General features: G+C 46.0%; 1 protein-coding gene and 1 pseudogene across 1 annotated transcript in view; one reads left to right on the forward strand and one right to left on the reverse strand.

Annotated features, from left to right (window-relative positions):
- Window positions 1–17,914, reverse strand: part of MGAT5B (alpha-1,6-mannosylglycoprotein 6-beta-N-acetylglucosaminyltransferase B) — a 1,313,368-nt gene that overhangs the window by 763,987 nt on the left and 531,467 nt on the right. The gene's annotated exons all lie outside the window — the stretch shown is intronic.
- LOC138448175 (U1 spliceosomal RNA) lies at window positions 8,770–8,944 on the forward strand (annotated as a pseudogene).

Consider the following 17,914-nt stretch of genomic DNA (forward strand, 5'->3'; position numbering starts at 1 on the left):
TGTGAGTAATTCCCGAATTACTTCCTGGATTCTGTCAATGCAAGGCTTTCCTGTGGAGGTCAGATATGGCCAAAACAAGAAGAGTCCCCTCGCGCAAGGTCTGGCTGACTTGCATGATTGTGCCAGAGAAAACTGTCTCGAGGACGAAAGTCTAAAAATCAAGGACAACATGGAGGCATACCTTAATTCCCCACACAAAGTCTTTGAAGAGGACAAGTGTGAGGGAATGCCCACTGTCTATGTGGATGGATGCTCTTACCATGTTGACAACGACGGAGAGAAAGAACTGGTGGCCGGCGTAGGGAATGCATGGGTGAAGGAGTTCCCAGAACCCTCCGCTGGATACAAAATTGGTCCCCGAAGTAGTCAGGTGGCAGAATTGATGGCTGTGCATCAGGCCATCCTCACTGCTGTCCAGCATCAACTCCACGAACTGGTCATAATCACAGATTCGGATTATGTACGGAACGGGTTCGTGGAGCACCTGGTTAATTGGAAAACCAGAGGCATGTTATGTGCTAACAACAAACCCTTGAAACATGGGAAGTTGACCCAAAACATTGATGATCTGGTCACCTCGAAGGGAATGACCATCTATTGGAAGAAGATCAAGGGTCATTCCAAAGTAGAGGGACCAGACAAAACTGGAAATGACTTAGCTGATCAGCTGGCCAAAACTGGGGCCATCCAAGGGGATCTAATTGAGATTGAGTCCCTGTTGGGGGAAATCCAGGTCACTGCTATCACTAGGTCCCAGACAAATGCTCACAACGACCTTCCAATTGCACAATGGAGTAAGGAGACCCCTGATGCTGATTTGATTACTGCTCAGAAGGGGGATCCAATAATTGGTAAATTTTACCAGCACCTTGAGGACCCTGAGAACTTTCCCCTGACGGATACCGATTACATTGGGAAAGAGGACCTAAGAGTGTTGATGAAATGTCCAAAAATGTTCCGGATCCAAGACGGTTTGTTGGTAAGGAAATCCAAAGCTGGCCACGATCAGTGGGTGGTTCCTACCTCATTCCGAAGCCTGATGTTAAGTCACGCCCATGATGCGGCCACCGCCGGTCATAGGGGGTTTCACACAACATTGGAAATCTTAAGAGAGGTTGCATACTAGCCACACATGGGGCAGGACCTCGACCAATATTTGAAGGGGTGTCTTGTGTGTGCACAATTTCAGCCATCATCCCTCACGCACCGTGCGCCTCTCCAAAAGCAGGGGATGACACTGCCATGGTCAGATTTACAAATCGACTTTGTAGGCCCCGTGATTCGCTCTGCTAGGGGGAATAAGTACATGTTGACTGTGACATGCTTGTTTACCAAGTGGGTGGAATGTCTCCCAGCCCCAAATTGCAAGGCAGAAACCGCAGCTGCCCTGATGATTAACCATATCTTTTCCCGTTTTGGTCTACCTCAAAGGATTGAGTCAGACAGGGGTAGCCACTTCACCAGTGAAGTAATGACAAAGATGTGGGAGATACTGGGGGTCAAAAGGAAGTTGCATATTGCTTACCGGCCAGCTTCTTCTGGGGCAGTAGAGAGATATAACCGGACAATTGTGAGCATATTAAAGAAGTTTGTGGCAGATTCTGGGCCAAGTTGGGATATCCGATTACCTCTGGTCCTAATGGCCATCAGATCTACCCCTTCATCTGCAACCAAAATGTCACCATTTGAGTTGATGACTGGGCGCAAGATGGTGCTTCCGCAGCATTTGCTCTATAGGACCCAAGAGCAGACACTAATAAATGCCTCCACTACTCATGAGTATGTGGAGAATTTAAGGAAACACCTCCAACATGCTTTTGCTTACCAGCGGAATCTAGAAAGATCGGCTGATAGCATGAAGACCCACTATGACCTGAAGACTTCCAGGAAGGAATATCAGGTGGGGGACCGGGTCTATCTATACAACTTCCAAAGAAACCAGGCAAAACAGCGGAAATTTTTGCCTACGTGGAAGGGACCCTTTGAGATCATCGACAAGATCTCCCCTGTGGCCTACAAAATCCACATCCCCAAAGGTCCTTTGGCAGCGGGGGAAGACAAGTGGGTCCACATAAACCAGTTGAAAGGTTGCCATCCCAGGCACACTCTGCAACAACTGGAGGAATCCTCTGGAATCCTAGCGGGTACTGTCTCAGACAAATTCAGTTCCAACCATAAAACATACCACATCTAGTCTCTAAAATATTGTGAGTTAGATGAAACTGTCTCTTAGTTATACTGTTTTTTTTTCAAAATAAGAATGTAATGTTTCGTTATGATGAAATGCATATGCTGCCCCACTATCTCAACAGTGGTGGAAGAAATGTCCATGAATAGGTATTGCCGCTCCTCCTTTGTCGTCCTAGGAGAAAGAAAACCGGGAGACGGGCCAAGGACGACGATCCGGAGACCGGGAGCAGAGACGCAACGGGCCCGGGGTACCGCCCAATATTCCCATCAGGACCGGCGAGGAGAACCGATCGATCCGACCGGATGGAGGAAAAGATGCTGAACTGTGCCATCTATTGGAAGAAGATGAGGAAACATCCCAGGTCTTGCGAGTCCCATCAGTGAAAGCGAATGGCCATCGCAAGAGGGGGGCTTGTGGGATGTTTTTATCCACGCATCCGAGCCCTACCTCAAAACTGTGCAGTACTGACATGGAAAACATCATGATGGCCAGAGCTTCCCAGAAAATGCACAGGGAAATGCATGAAGAATAGGCTGCCACTCATTTTTCCCGATGTTATGGGCACAGAAGGACACTGCCTAAAACCACCATTGGACTACCCACACAGTAGTCTGAAACCATTGGGAATGGCAATGCTGATTGCCAAAAGCAAACCCATAACTGTTGGGAATTCATTTTCTTAAATCCCAAAAAGGGGTGCAGTACCAGTACTCACCACTATCCAAAAGCCGGCGTTTTAAAACAACACCAGATTTTACTTTTTTTTGTGTAAAACTGAATAAATGAACCCAAGGCAGCCAAAGAAAGACTTACTGAGAGGTGGATCCAATGTAAAGTTATATTCTGAAGTGACTTGAAGGTTTATAACAAGACTGGCTGAGCTGTGGATTTCAGCAGTTTAAGTAAATTTGGACTGAAAGACACTACAAATCTAAATGTTTAAAAGAAATGAGTGACCTACTTTGAGTGTCACATAGGTTGCAATTGTTTGAATGTCATAGTTTTAAACTTAGAATCAGCATCCTAGCTGCATATTTAAAAAAATGTCTTGACTTAAACTGGGGAACAGAAATGACATGTAGCTAAAAACTGGCTTAAAGAGATTCCAATTTTGCCTGGCAACTACCCCCCATCAGGAGTGAAACTTGAGTCACAGCTGTGTTCCCAGGCCTATCTGCCTTTTGCTGGCCACACTAAGGACATGCCATCTCTCTGATAATTGAATTAAGGGGAGCCCCCACAGAATACAGGAGCTCTGAACAAAGCCCTGTCCTGACTCAGGCAAATGTTTTATTGCAGATGTCATAAAACAGCTTCCTCTTGGCAGATGCTGGGAGGGGCAGGGTCTCTGAGCTTGGCAGAAACTGGAAAGACTGGTTTCTGTACCATGTGACCTGAAAAGACACACCTCTATAGCCAGAATATGGTTTTAGAAAAAGATGAATAACTCATAGTACGGACTTGTGAAAATTATTTAAATGATACCATAATTCTTGTGATTTTTCTGCCCACATTTTAAGAGGTTTTTAGAACCGGTGGCATGTTCAGGGGGGTTTTAGCGGAAAAGAGGATATTACTCAAAATGTGTGCATGCGAAAAATCTGACACTTCATCAACTAATGTCCATACTCCTTGCGCACATGTGTGTAAATTTGGGGTAATGTCCGGTATTGCAAACCAGTTAAAAAGTGCAAAATATTGCCATTTCTGAATGCAAGCCCCCAGGAAGAGCAGAGTTTGAACAGGGTATACCTCCTGTAATGCATGATGGGTGCATATGATTTTAAAACAATATGTACCTCTGCAAATATGTATTTGGTTCAAATCTAGATTTGTGTGTAAGTTGACAGGAGGAGTGGACTCTCTGCAGGCTGTAAAATGACATCACTCTGACACAACTTAGCTCCCCCAATCAGGGGAGAAATAAAAGCTTGGCCAATGCTAAGTGGAGAGGGGTAGGGTCTAGTGATGCTGCACACACACCCATAAAAAAAACACATAAAAGCAGACAGACAGGACAGATAGGGACCTTCAAATCCATTTGCAGCTGGAAGCTCTGCCGGGAAAATCCATACTTTACCTCCATCAACCTTCAGAGACCCAGACCAGACCAGCAGAGTAGAGCTGACCTGTTAGCAGAACCAGAGAGAGCTGACCCAGATCACTGTGAAGTGCAGAGACCAGAGTCCAGTCTAAAACCTGACCAGATCCGTGGCGAGGCCCATTTAACTCAAGAATATAGTGTGAGTACCTAGAAAACTGTGCAGAACCAATCTCTTAGTTAAAATAATATAATCCAAGCTATTTTAATCTAAGTAGAACTGCCTCCTAACTGTCACCTGTCATTTGTAAAGCTGTCACCTGTGATTTGCTAGTTGCAAGCTGCACTTGTCTTTGTGAACTTTAAAATTTCAATCTGAAAAACGACCTTTATTCAATCGCTCATATCTCCGCGACCGTTTGTGCTAGAGACTTGCAGTAACTTTCATCTGGAAGCTGAGATCCTAGGCTTTCCTGGGGCCCCAAAACGATATTGCTAGCCCTTGTTGTTCCTCTTTAACCGCGCCAGACGCATTCGCAAATTTTGCCGCGATTTGAAAATTTCTCCACTTGCAAAAAGATAGCTGCTTTTGCTTTCCTCTGAAAAAAAATCGTTTGCCTCATAAAAACTATCCCTGCATCACTGCTAGAGTGAGCCTGAGCTAATATTAACTAGATACCACTCACCCTAAACCTCTAGAGGGAATTAAAAGCATTTTAGCATATTTTTTTCTTCATTGCCAGCACATTTAAAAGCATTTGGGCCTGTGTTTTCAACTTCTGTAGTCTAAGTTGCTTGGTGAACTGAATTACATTTGAATTGCATTTCTGAGAATTGTGTGCTTTTCTTCCATTTCCCTGCATTGCATAAAAGGGGGGGTGAATTGTCCAAGAAAGTGATTACATTGTCTTTTGCTGAAATTCTATCAAGTTATTTTCTGTACTGCATTTCATTCCACATTGCATCCATTGGAAACCATAAAAGTATTGTTGCTATCTTATCCATTTCATGTCAACTCCTTAGTGATTATAAAGAAGTGTGCTAGTGCCAGATTCTCCGTTGTTAATCTTTATCATATCAGATTAAGTGTGATATTCAATTATTAATTTATTCTAAAGTGTGATATATATACCTATTGTTTAAATTATCAATTAAACCTTTTAACTTGCAAAACAGAACTACTTCTTGGCTCAGTGGGGTCAGGAGGATTCCAAGAGAGGGGTGTTATATAGGGGTAGTCATCCAGAACGCATGAACTGGACATAAAGATATATCAATAAGGGTTTTCATTCAGTATTCTAGACTAGGCGTTGACTTGGCTGTAGTGCTGAATTGAATCCTCTTACAATACACCTGCCACCGAGGCAGAGAATAGGCCTGTCACAGTGGCAGATAATGGGATGTATATGCCTGCCACATAGGCAGAGAGCCTCCCACCGAGGCACAGAATGGGATGTATACGCCTGCCACCGAGGCAGAGAATGGGATGTATACGCATGCCACCGAGGCAGAGAATGGGATGTATACGCCTGCCACAGAGGCAGAGAATGGGATTTATACGCCTGCCACAGAGGCAAAGAATGGGATACACCTGCCACAGAGGCAGAGAATGGGATGTATATGCATGCCACCCAGGCAGAGAATGGGCCTATCAAAGTGGCAGAGAATGGAATGTATACGCCTGCCACATAGGCAGAGATTGGGATATATATGCCTGCCACCGAGGAAGAGAATGGGATGTATACGCCTGCCACCGAGGCAGAGAATGAGATGTATACGCCTGCCACAGAGGCAGAGAATGGGATGTATACGCGTGCCACCAAGGCAGAGAATGGAATGTATACGCCTGCCACCAAGGCAGAGAATGGGCCTGTTACAGTGGCAGAGCATGGGATGTATACACCTGCCACAGAGGCAGAGAATGGGATGTATATGCCTGCCACAGAGGCAGAGAATTGGATGTATACGCCTGCCACCAAGGCAGAGAATGGGATGTATACGCCTGCCACTGAGGCAGAGAATGGGATGTATACGCCTGCCACAGAGGCAGAGAATGGGATGTATACGCCTGCCACAGAGGCAGTGAATGAGATGTATACGCCTGCCACAGAGGCAGAGAATGGGATGTATATGCGTGCCACCAAGGCAGAGAATGGAATGTATATGCCTGCCACCGAGGCAGAGAATGGGCCTGTTACAGCGGCAGATAATGGGATGTATACACCTGCCACAGAGGCAGAGAATGGGATGTATATGCCTGCCACAGAGGCAGAGAATGGGATGTATACGCCTGCCACCAAGGCAGAGAATGGGATGTATACGCCTGCCACCGAGGCAGAGAATGGGATGTATACGCCTGCCACAGAGGCAGTGAATAAGATGTATACGCCTGCCACAGTGGCAGAGCATGGGATGTATACACCTGCCAGAGGCAGAGAATGGGATGTATATGCCTGCCACAGTGGCAGAGAATGGGATGTATACACCTGTCACAGAGGCAGAGAATGGGATGTATATGCCTGCCACAGAGGCAGAGAATGGGATGTATACACCTGCCACAGAGGCAGTGTATGAGATGTATACGCTTGCCACAGAGGCAGAGAATGGGATGTATACGGTTGCCACCAAGGCAGAGAATGGGCCTGTTACAGTGGCATAGAATGGGATGTATACACCTGCCACAGAGGCAGAGAATGGGATGTATATGCCTGCCACAGAGGCAGAGAATGGGATGATTATGCCTGCCACAGAGGCAGAGATGAGATGATCATGTCTGTAACAAAGACTTGGAAAGGAAACCTGCTGCAGACACTTTCAGACGAAATTTGCTAAGGAAAATGCGGGCGATTATTTTCTCTCTGATTAAGGCAAGAGACATGAGGAGCAATCTTCTGCAGAGACAGGGAACACCTGCTGCACAGCGTGGGCACGTCACCTGCGGCAGAACATTGGAGAACACATCTGCTGCAGGGAATTGGGTGCCCATCTGTGGAAGAAAGTGGGCAGTACAGCTGCTTCATGGGCTGGTGGAGCTCAGCTGCGATTGACGTTGAGGGCACCTGCTTCAGTCACTGGTGGACACACATTCCCATAAGGGTGGCGCCATTGCTGTAAGGCTGATGCTGATCTGTCCCAAATGTAGGAGGGACGCTCACCCCTCTTCTGCCTGCAGTGTCCCCACTCTGTGCATGTTCTTACAGCTGATTGGACGGCTGCCAGTTCTGGCGATTTGGAATATGCGGGTGATGGAGGTTGCACAGCAATCACCCACAATGTTCCTGTGATTTGAGTGAGAGAAGATTGCATTGTTACTGGTGTACCTGTCATGTGCAAATAGACAAATGTGCACTTCTGTAGTGTTTGTGTGTGTGCGTGTGTGATACTTGCACTGCTGCTGCCAGTGTTAGGATGCTCTGTATGGTAGGAAGGTTTCTATTGTAGTTGCCTATGCAAAGTATGTTCAGTTGATGAATGCTGAATATAAATTTGCTATACTGTCAATCAAGCTGCTTTAAAAAAAATGCTAATATGTCATCTTAAATGCATGAAGATTTGAGTGGTGAATTAATGAAGAGAAAGATCAGTGGCAGAATTAGCTATCCTGGCGAAGGCGGAGAAGGTGGCCTTTTAGAGGCAATCGCGTTTCTGTATGGAGGGCGCACTAGAAGAAACTCTCAGTCAAGGGGGTAGATGAAAGTGTGGCACACATGGACATAATTTAGAAGTAGTCAGGGATAGCAGTTGCTACCCCTGGCTATTGGCTTGCTAGCCCTGACCAATCGACTGCTACCCCTATCCAATCCTCCAATCAGGAGCAAGGGGGCGTGGTCAAGTAACACGCACTGCACATTCGTGCCGTTGGGCTGGTTCCAGGCACCCTCCATTTTGTTTGCAGGCAGTGGGAGCAGACGTGTCTGTGAGCTGACTGAGTGCAGGCCTACCTGACCCAGCCTGCGGCGTTGAGTGGAGAGAGGAGCTCAGCTTCTCAGGTGACTGATCGATGATATTGAATATTAGCTACTGCCTGCAGTCGAAGAATTTGCGTAAAGGGCGGGCAAAGGGATGGGCAAAATTATAATATCCACTGCGGCACCCGCCCAGCCTGAATATTGAATTTGAGACAGTGCTTGGTGTGCACTCGTGTGTGCCTCTGGTTGGCTGGTGGCCGCTCTTGTGAAGCGGGGCAACCTGTAGGCTGAGGAGGGTCATGGGCCCGTCTGGGGCCGACAAGCCAGTGGGCAGAGTGCAAGAGGCCTACTTGGGCAATCCTGCTATCCGACTGTGCCTGCTGACTGGCAGCCAGCCCCGAATGTATGCAAATCACAGGTCGAGCAGGGTCTCTGATGGGAAAAAGGAACTGGGCTACAATGTGCCTCTTCTGCTCGGCTCTGCCTGCCGATGCTTCCCTCTACAAGTAGGACTACAGCTCTGCAGATGCTCAGGGCTTCTGGGAGGGCCGGGTCAGGGCCTGTCTTCTCACCCTCGCTTAGCGGGGCTTCCAGAACAGGCCCAACCCCTGCCCTTCTGCTTGAAACTCATAGTTACCTGGCAGGGGAGAATCTGTGATCAGAAAGGCAGATCTCACAGAGTGAGGCTAGGCTCATCCAGTGCATATGGGCTTTGCTGACCGGGGCCCCTGCGATTTCCCCAAATGCGGGATACTGGACTGCCCTATTTCTGGTAGTGGGGGACTGTGTTCACGCTTTTCCCTGATTTATTGGTGAAAGAAAGAAAAGGTAAAGTGTGCGAGTACGTTGGTTGCACACAGAGCCCCTGGTCTTGTAGCAGAATTTCTTTTGCTGCAGTTAAGTGGGCCAGCACTGAGCAGCTCATGTTCACAGCATTCACTGGAGAGTTGAAGTGCGCGGGCGCCTAACCCCAGACTTGTGCACCCCATGATATCACGTGGCGCTGTGGTAGCAGGTAGCATTATTTACCAATGCATTAATAAAACCATTTTAAACTTAGCTGTAGGTTCTGAAGGAGAGGAATATCGGAGATGTCTGGCTGTTTTGTGCAGGAATAATTAATCCATGAAACAACTACAACAAGTCTTACTGAGTGGTAATCATGAAGGTAACGTTTTGAATCAGAAGAAATTGGATTTTAAGTTTTATAATCTGAACAGTGCAGGAAGAGCAACTATATAAGAACACGTGTTCTCTGGTGAAACATTCTCCCTCTTTCTCCGTCTATCCTAGCTTTCCCTTATCCCTACACCGGCCTATCGGCCCTTCTCCCACCAGAATGTGATTTCGCTCTGTAGTCATGTTGAAATAACAGGCCGGCTCCACATAAAGAGGGGATTAATCATTTGGGTTTATACACTTCCATAATAATATGGGCCTTGACACACTGCTAAATATGATGATCCATTCTTGTATTACATGTGTGTCATATTACATTGATATTGTAACCATATTTTCTTAGTGCACTCAGGGATGATGCCTTGGGGCGCAACTTCCGGTGATGTCACGTGGGGGTGGGGTCAAAGTACATCCCTTCCTGTGATGCCACTCGGGGGGTGGCAGTCACATGACATCAAGTCACGTGATGTCACTCAGAGGGTGGGGTCAAATAACACCACTTCCTGCGCTGTCACTCGAGTGGGGGCATGTGATGTCCCTTCCGCTACCCCTGGTATTTAATGACGTCCCTGACGGCACAGAGGAGCAAAGCACTATCCGCTCAAACATCTTGAAATCCTCGGATCACAACTGAGCACTACCTGAAGTGTAGATGTGACATGTGCTTGACTTTACCTTTGGCCTGTCGACTTTCAGAGGATCTGGTTTAGGCTTGCCTTCCTCATACCGACACATCTCAACACCATGCTCTCCCTAACACCACAACTCTATTTCTTTGGGAAGGGTCTCTTTGCAAACCCCTCTCACATCTTAATAAGGCTTACCAAGACACTGACCTGTAGACCCTTCATTTCTATTAGTGATATCTGGTTGGTTTATTTCTATGTTTTCTCATTGCTAAAAAGCTTAAAAGGGAACTAACGACAACTCCCTGCGCTATCAACTGTGTGGCACTAGATGGAAACCGTGCTGGCTGTGCATAAAGGTTTGGCAAAGCTAAGAACAGGACTTATTATGATATGCCCATCTGTGTTCAAGCTTATGAACACTTCCACAGGTTGTGAATTATGGTATTGGTTGTGATGGAACTTAGATGTGCGCCTTCAGTTTTAATTTAACCTCCTCCAATGCCTTTTTATTTGTATTTTCTGGATTTTATTTTTATTTGTATAGCACTATACCCAATGGATCATTGTTGCTTTGTGTACCCGTTGACAATATGAGGTGCTTGGGTCAGCAGTTAGTTTCATAACTGGTTGACCAAGGCAATGTGGTGCAGTCTTGGCAATGATGCTGGATCGATTTAGACTTCAGCCTGTCCAATGAGGCAAGGTGGCTGGACTCTCCAGCTCATCACTGTGTTGCCAAAACTGAGACATACATGCAAGAATAAGGTTTAAGGGCATACTTCCACTAGTGCTCAATAAAACATATGGTATCAGAAGGTTCGGCAAACAAAATACCAGGGGTGCCAGCCCCGGATGATAAGTGTGATGAAATTAAAGTATGGGATAATGTCAGAAAGGTACCCAACTTAAAATGAGTGATAGGCCAATGGGGCTTCTTATTGAAGTCTCAAAAGAATGAGTTCACACGCTCTTGCACCAAAGGGGTTCAATAAAAAACATCCTAAAATCTGCAGTAACCAACAGTAACCTTCAAAAAGCTGCTTCTAGTGTGCAAATCAAAAGTATATTTTCAAGTCTTTCTTCCTCAAGGAGGGTGTTTTCTCTGCTACAGCTGTAGTCATGACACGAGTGGTTCAGTAATTCATCCTTCTCCTTGGCCCATGTGTTGCCCTCTGCTGCATTCTCATTGCTCTTGGGCAGACAGATGTTTTGGGGATCGGTCAGAAATGTACCTCCTAATTTTTTTCCTAGTATCTCTCCCAAAGAGGCAAAACCAGGGCGTTGTTCCTGCATCAGTGTTATGGTTCTACATGCTGCAGGGTCTGGCACGCCCGAGTGTGGTTTCATTGAAAAGTGTGCCCCTTCTCTTGGCTGACCACTTTATCTCATAATGGTTTCTCTGGGTCTACCTTGTCCTTTGCTATACATAGTCCTTCTTTATGTCTCACTGGAGTGGCAATACCATCTCAAACCTCTTCTGGCGCCCACATTCTCTCCTGAACCAATATGGTCCTCAGAAACCTCCACGGCTTTGATGTCTTGGTTGATCTCTTCTTGGACTCTAGTCTTCAGATAGTTGGCCTCTATCTAGTCCTGGATTATCAAATAGGGAATAGTCGGATGACATCCTGTCTTCTAATCTGTCCTGATTGCGGGAGGAGTGTGTTACTGTGTGGACCTGCGGCTGGCTACCGCTCTTTTCTCTGTGTTTACTTGGAAGGAGGTACCCACTGCTTAAAACCTCCTGCCTCAAGCAAAGCAGAGCAAGTGCGGGAGGAGTGTGTTACCGTGTGGACCTGCTGCTGGCTACCAGTCTTTTCTCCGTGTTTACTTTGAAGGAGGTTCTCAATGCTTAAAAGCTCCTGCCTCAAGCAAAGCGGAGCAAGTGCGGGAAAAGTGTGCTACCATGTTCCTAGGCTGCCCGGCTGTGGCGAGGCCCTGGATCCCTCCCCGCGACTCGCTATCTCATGGCTGTTACAACGACAAAGGAGTCTTGTTTAACATCGGCTTTAGGAGCCCAGTCACAAACTCGCAGCCAAGTGGAGCTGCAATATAGAGGTGAGGGTCTTGGAGGAGGAGGGGTTGTCGTGAGTTTGGATGCAGGCATATTGCTGGAGCCCCCTCGTAAAACCAAGCCTCCTAGTGCCCCAGGGTCACCCGGCTCGCTCCCCCCTTCCCTTTCTTCCCTCCCTCTTATGGACTGCCCCTCCCCACCGATCAAGCAACTGGGACGCAGGAGCCTGGGGCAGGTTCCTGTAGTGGATTATTGAGGGCAGAGATGGCAACGAGCTTGCAGTGCCTGCGCTGCCGGAATCTATCGGCAGCATTAATCTCAAGGACAACAAGCGAGCAGAATTTACTGCTCAGGGTATGGGCCCGCTCCAAGCCGGAGCTTCGCTCATCGAAGTCCCGAAAGAAACTCTGGAGCTTGTTCTAAACCCTGCAGAAGCCGAGCCCTCCACCTACTTTCAAGGATCTGAAAAGACACATCAGGAGGGATTGGACGTTGGCTGTGCCATCTATGGATGGCCTGAAATTGGAAGTGAAATTAGCATCCAGCCTTCTTATCAGCCTGTAACTGTTTCTTTGCCAATGGCTAGGTACACCCCCCTTCGTTTAAAAAAAGGGTGGTCCATAAATGAAAAATACATGACACCCCTTTTCAGAAGGTCAGAAGCAAATCCTTATCAGACAACAAAACTATAAGATGGCACTTCAAGGCTAAAACACAAGTCGCTTCCCAGGCAGCCCAGAAATGACAAGCTTTAGAGGATGATGGCTGGGAAAGCAGCGCAGACTTGGATCTGACGAATGATGCCACTTCCAATCCAACGGCATTGAATGAGCAACTGAATGAACTGAAAAACGGACACCGGATTCCTATCCACCTGGGATCGAGAAATGGAATCCTAAAATAACACCAGACGATCCGGATGCCGTGAACTCTCCTTGTCGGCTGGAAACTTCAAATGAACTCTGCAATCGCTGAAACAGTTGGAATGGCCACAATAGCAGAACTCATGAACTCTATAAAGGAGCCTGTTAGCCTGGAACAAACAGGGGGTTTGTCCCTAGCGGCTGCACTCCAGGACCGGATTCCTGCTCAGAAGACATAGGAAATGGGCTGGCCGGCAACCATGGTACGGGTGAAGACCCTCGGGAGCAGCAAACAACAAATGCTATTAACCCACAAACAAAAAGGACCCAAATGCCTGCGATCATCCCTAACAGGGGTGAAAAAAGGTACATATGGGTTCTAGAAGAGAACAGTGGTGAAAAAAGGTGCATATGGGTCCTAGAAGGGGACGACCCTTTGAGTTTAAGTGTACCTGCAAAAAAACTTAAAACCGCCCTTATGAACAGTCTATTGGAGCAACTTTCCCCTGAGCTCAAGGGTAAAACTCCAAAATTACATTTACAAGTAGAAATCAACGGAATAGGCATATGCACCAGCTCACTGACTCAACGGAGGACTCAAAAGAAACTGATTCAGGAGATGAGCCAGCCAGTGAGTTCATTTCCACTGATTCACAACTACCACAGCGTGTAGGGCACAAAAACAAAACCAACTACTAGCCACAGGCTCACCAGAACCTCCCTTTGAATAACACTCAATCTAACTGGGGCGACCAATGTGCGCAACTACAAGGATCAATTGGATCGATCGTCACAATAGCTCTCTTATCATTCTTGAAGCTATATGAGAACTTAAGTGAGAATTAGAAGGACCAATCCACATTATTAGCACTGATACATACAAAGCTGGTCTTAATAGAAAAACACATTGAAGCTTCCAGAGAAAAAAGATTGAAAGAAAGGGAGTCAGAAGGGATCATTGTGAAGACTAACATTGACTTGACAGAATATGTCCGTGATGATAAAAAGTCCTTCTTGGTGAAACTATTTCCCTACTAAAAAGCCAAGATGACGTGGGGTCTGCCAACTCTATGTATCATCAATCAATTCCTGATGCTTCAAACCCTATTCCCACCATCATGACGGTCCCTGAAGCAACGAGAGTAGACACTAGACATGGATTAAACAGAGAAGAGAACCAGAGAGCCTCTTCCAGTGGTACACAGAAAGAGAACTTGGGTTTCAACCTCCGATGTCTGTGGAACCCTCTACTCCCCTGGCAGAGGGCAGGGTCCCTTGGAATAGACCACAGCAAATGGTATTTCCATTGGGGGCGGTCCCTCCAGAACCTCGCTCATGCCCGATACATTCTCAATCTTTGTGAAAGAAACTCAGAAGCCCAAGAAAGCGCTTAAAAAAATGAAGGACCTAATCCCGCAGGTAAAAAAACCGAAAAATATAATCTCAACAAAATAGTCAAGAGGCGGAGGTTCCCGAAATGTTATTAGAAATGTAAGAACTATTACAGTAGTACATCCGTCCAGCACCCAGATGTGGCACCAGAAAAGACTTTGGAAAAGAATGCCTCCACAACCCATCTTAAACTACAAAAGAGAGGGACACTGACCTAGACACAATGGTGGAAGGTGAGGACCAGGAACCCTCCTGTGAAGAAGACGACCTAATGCTACTCTCAACATACAAAGACTCATAAAATGAGGATGAGGCCTCGAACTGTGAGCTCTTGATGCCTCAGAACTGTTAAGTTCTTAATCCCAGTTGATGTCATCCCCAACCATGAACCATTTGAAACCTTAGCAGAAAAGAGGACAAAAATATCAGAGAGTTGTTTCATTAAACCTCGATTTAGTCAACGGATTGAACAACGTCCTACAAATGATAAAAGCAAAGATCAACACTCGCCCTTGGCAAGAACGTCCCCAGACCGGAAACAAAAGTTTAAACAATCTGCTAGGTCAGGAAGAGCTGGGCTACCCCTCTGACATCAACAAGAAATGAAGTTTTAGCATAAACTCATTCTGGAACAGGTTCTGAAGACTAACAATGGCTTAATTCTCAATCGGGCAAACGTCATGAACCTCTTTTATACTGTCCCCAGCTAAGGGTCCTTTCGTCTGACGACATAAAGATAGTGGCCTTTCCAAGTAAGTAGTGCTGAACATGACATCACCAACTCTAATATCCCTTCTTCTTAATCCATCAGACACCCTGAAGACTTTGGGCTTAGACACAAAGGAGCCCGATGAATGGGATAATGACAAAACAACCGTCTCCTCAAACCCCGATAAACTTACCGGAAAGACATGCAATGAGACTACAACAGATCTTGATGGAAGAAATCACCCTAAAATAACTGATGCCCCAAAGCCTGGTAAACACAAGGGGAAATCTTTTAAAGAAATTATTTCCCCTGAAGAAGAGGACTTAACAAAACCTAACAGAGACGTCCCGTTCGCCCTACAAGGGCGGAACATTCTGAAAATTACCATTAATGGCCTAAAAACAGGAAGCAAACAGGAACCCAGGGAAAAAAAGGAAACTAACCCAGCCTTGATTACTAAGCCCTCGACTGAAGAATCCTGGAGTTGCCTGGCAAGAGCTCCATCAGCCCCCAAGGAATCATAGAATGAAAGTAATCGCAAAGGTGGAATTTTCAGAATCTGCTCCTGGAATACCAGGGGTTCGGGCCATTTGATGAGAGCACTTGAGCACAGATTGAAAAACATAGACATTATATGTTTCCAGGAAACGAGGATGCGAGATATCCCCCTGTTAGATGGTTACATTAGTTATTTGAGCATTGCTACAAAAGGAAAAATTGGAAGAGCAAGCTCAGGATTACTAACCATGGTTAATAACAACACCACTGGCTCAGTCATCAAATGCATCCACCCTAGTCCTCTCATCCAAATTCTTCTAATAAAAATGGATGAGTCAACAAAAGCAAACAAGGGCATATTAGCCCTCTTCAACTTGTACTGAAACCCTTTTGCCAAAGACGATGACTCATTTGTTCAAGAAACAACAAACTGGATTGACAAGCTTAGAGCAGATCTCATCGCCCCCTGGATCATCCTACGTGTGGATTTAAACATCAACTGCCTCTCACTTGCTTTGAAAAGTAATACAGAATCTGGAAAGAACATAAATAAGGTGAAAAATTCAAGGGCTCAACAATGGTGTGATGAAATGGAAATAAGAGAACTCCATATTGTAAATGGGAATGTGAAAGGTGATCTTGAGGATGCAATTACATAGCACTCCCCCCCATTGCCAGTGCCACATTGGACTACTTTTTCACGGATGCAAGGACATACTCCAGGGTCTCATGCCTAAAGATCTTAAACTCAGATAAGAGCGTTCATAATCCACTGATCGTAACCTGCTTAAGACCTAAATTGACAACAGGCACAAAGCAAAAAATATCTAGTTGGCCCTACAGGGTATCTCTGGATTCCAAGAGAGGAAGACTAAGAATTGACCAAAAATCAATTCCGGCATTGACTTGTGGACTGACGGAATGGAAACCAGACCAGAATCCTGCTTGAAGATCTTTAGAGAAGGCCAGCGCCCGAATGCAAAACCATTTTTCAAGCCTAAGCATGTACCTGATAGTACTGTGGCATTGAAAAAGACTCAATTACACTGAGATTTAAAAAAAGCTAAACTACCTTCCAACACTAACCAGATGTCAGGAAAGAAAAAAAGTGAAACAGTGATTCTGCAATTGGGCAGCAAATCACAGATCAATTCTCTATCTGCAAGAATCAGAACGTATGCTACAGTCTGTATGGTCCAACAATGGAACAAATCTATGGGCCTTTCTTAATGGTAGGGAAGAGGCTGATGGCTCCCTACAACTGAATCCCATACATGATGCAACATGGACTGCTCACTTTGAGGCCATATTCACTCAATAGGCGGAAAAGAACCATCCTGTCTAGCAAAAGTCCTTAGGGCCTTGAAAATAAAGATCGATAGAGTTGAAGTCAAGAACATCATTACTCGTGCCAGTACGTCTAGGGCCCCCGGCCCTGACGGAATGACAAACTCTATGCTGAAACTCGCCCCTGACCTCTGGATGGACTTCTGCATGGACCTATTTGGGGAAATTCTACGCCTGGGAAAAGTTCCACCATCATGAAAAAAGGCTGTTATAGTCACTATTTTCAAGAAGGGCTATAGGTTGAACCCGAGAAACTATAGACCTATTGCCCTTCTAGACGGACTTGGCAAAGTCTTTGCTGGAATTCTCCTGAGACGCTTAAAAGAACAGATAACAGAGTCTAAATCGTACAACCCCTGACAAACGGGTTTCTTGACCGGTACAGCCTGTGGCCTAAACTTGCTGATTCTGAGCCTCTTGAGGCCACATTTTCCATCGACAGAGAGCGACTCTGGCTAAAGCTGACAGAAAGAGGATGCCCCAAAGATCTCGTGGCCGCTATTAAAGACTTATACTCTTAAACAACTCTACAAATTAGGCTGAATAAGGGTGGATGCCGCATGAAAGAAATCTGCACCAACCACAAAAGGCCTAGAGCAGGGGTGTCCCTTGGCACCCATAATGTATAATTTCTTTATCAGTGATGCAGTGCATATATTGGATCTGCCAAGACCTTGTCCACCTAAGATCAACACAAATTCAGCAGGATGGCTGCTTTACGCAGACGATCTGGTCCTGCTGGACAGGACTCCTCTGGGCCTCCAAAAGAAATGGCATGCTCTACAAGCACATGTGGCCCTGTATAACTAAAAAACTAAAAAAACTAAAAAATAAATGCAGCAGAAACTGAGATAATCGAAAACCCAGGAAGAAGAAAGAGACATCGATGGCACCTTCATAAACGCCTATTAGCACCAACTAATTCCATTAAATACCTTGGAATTATGATAAACACCAGCAGAACGGAGAAGGGCAGCACTCTCACCTTGTCCTAAAAAACGACCAGTTGAGAGCGCAGGTCCTTGGGATTACCAAAAAATACAGTACATTTTCTCTCCAGCTCTCTCTGAGTGGGCGGACCTCTCCTCCTCCCTCCTGGCCTCGACCACTCAACTCCTCCTTCTGGATGCTTCCTGTCCCTGC

This window comes from Ambystoma mexicanum, chromosome 3q, assembly GCF_040938575.1.
Source record: "Ambystoma mexicanum isolate Mex_15411 chromosome 3q, UKY_AmexF1_1, whole genome shotgun sequence".
Classification (NCBI taxonomy): Eukaryota; Metazoa; Chordata; class Amphibia; order Caudata; family Ambystomatidae; genus Ambystoma; species Ambystoma mexicanum.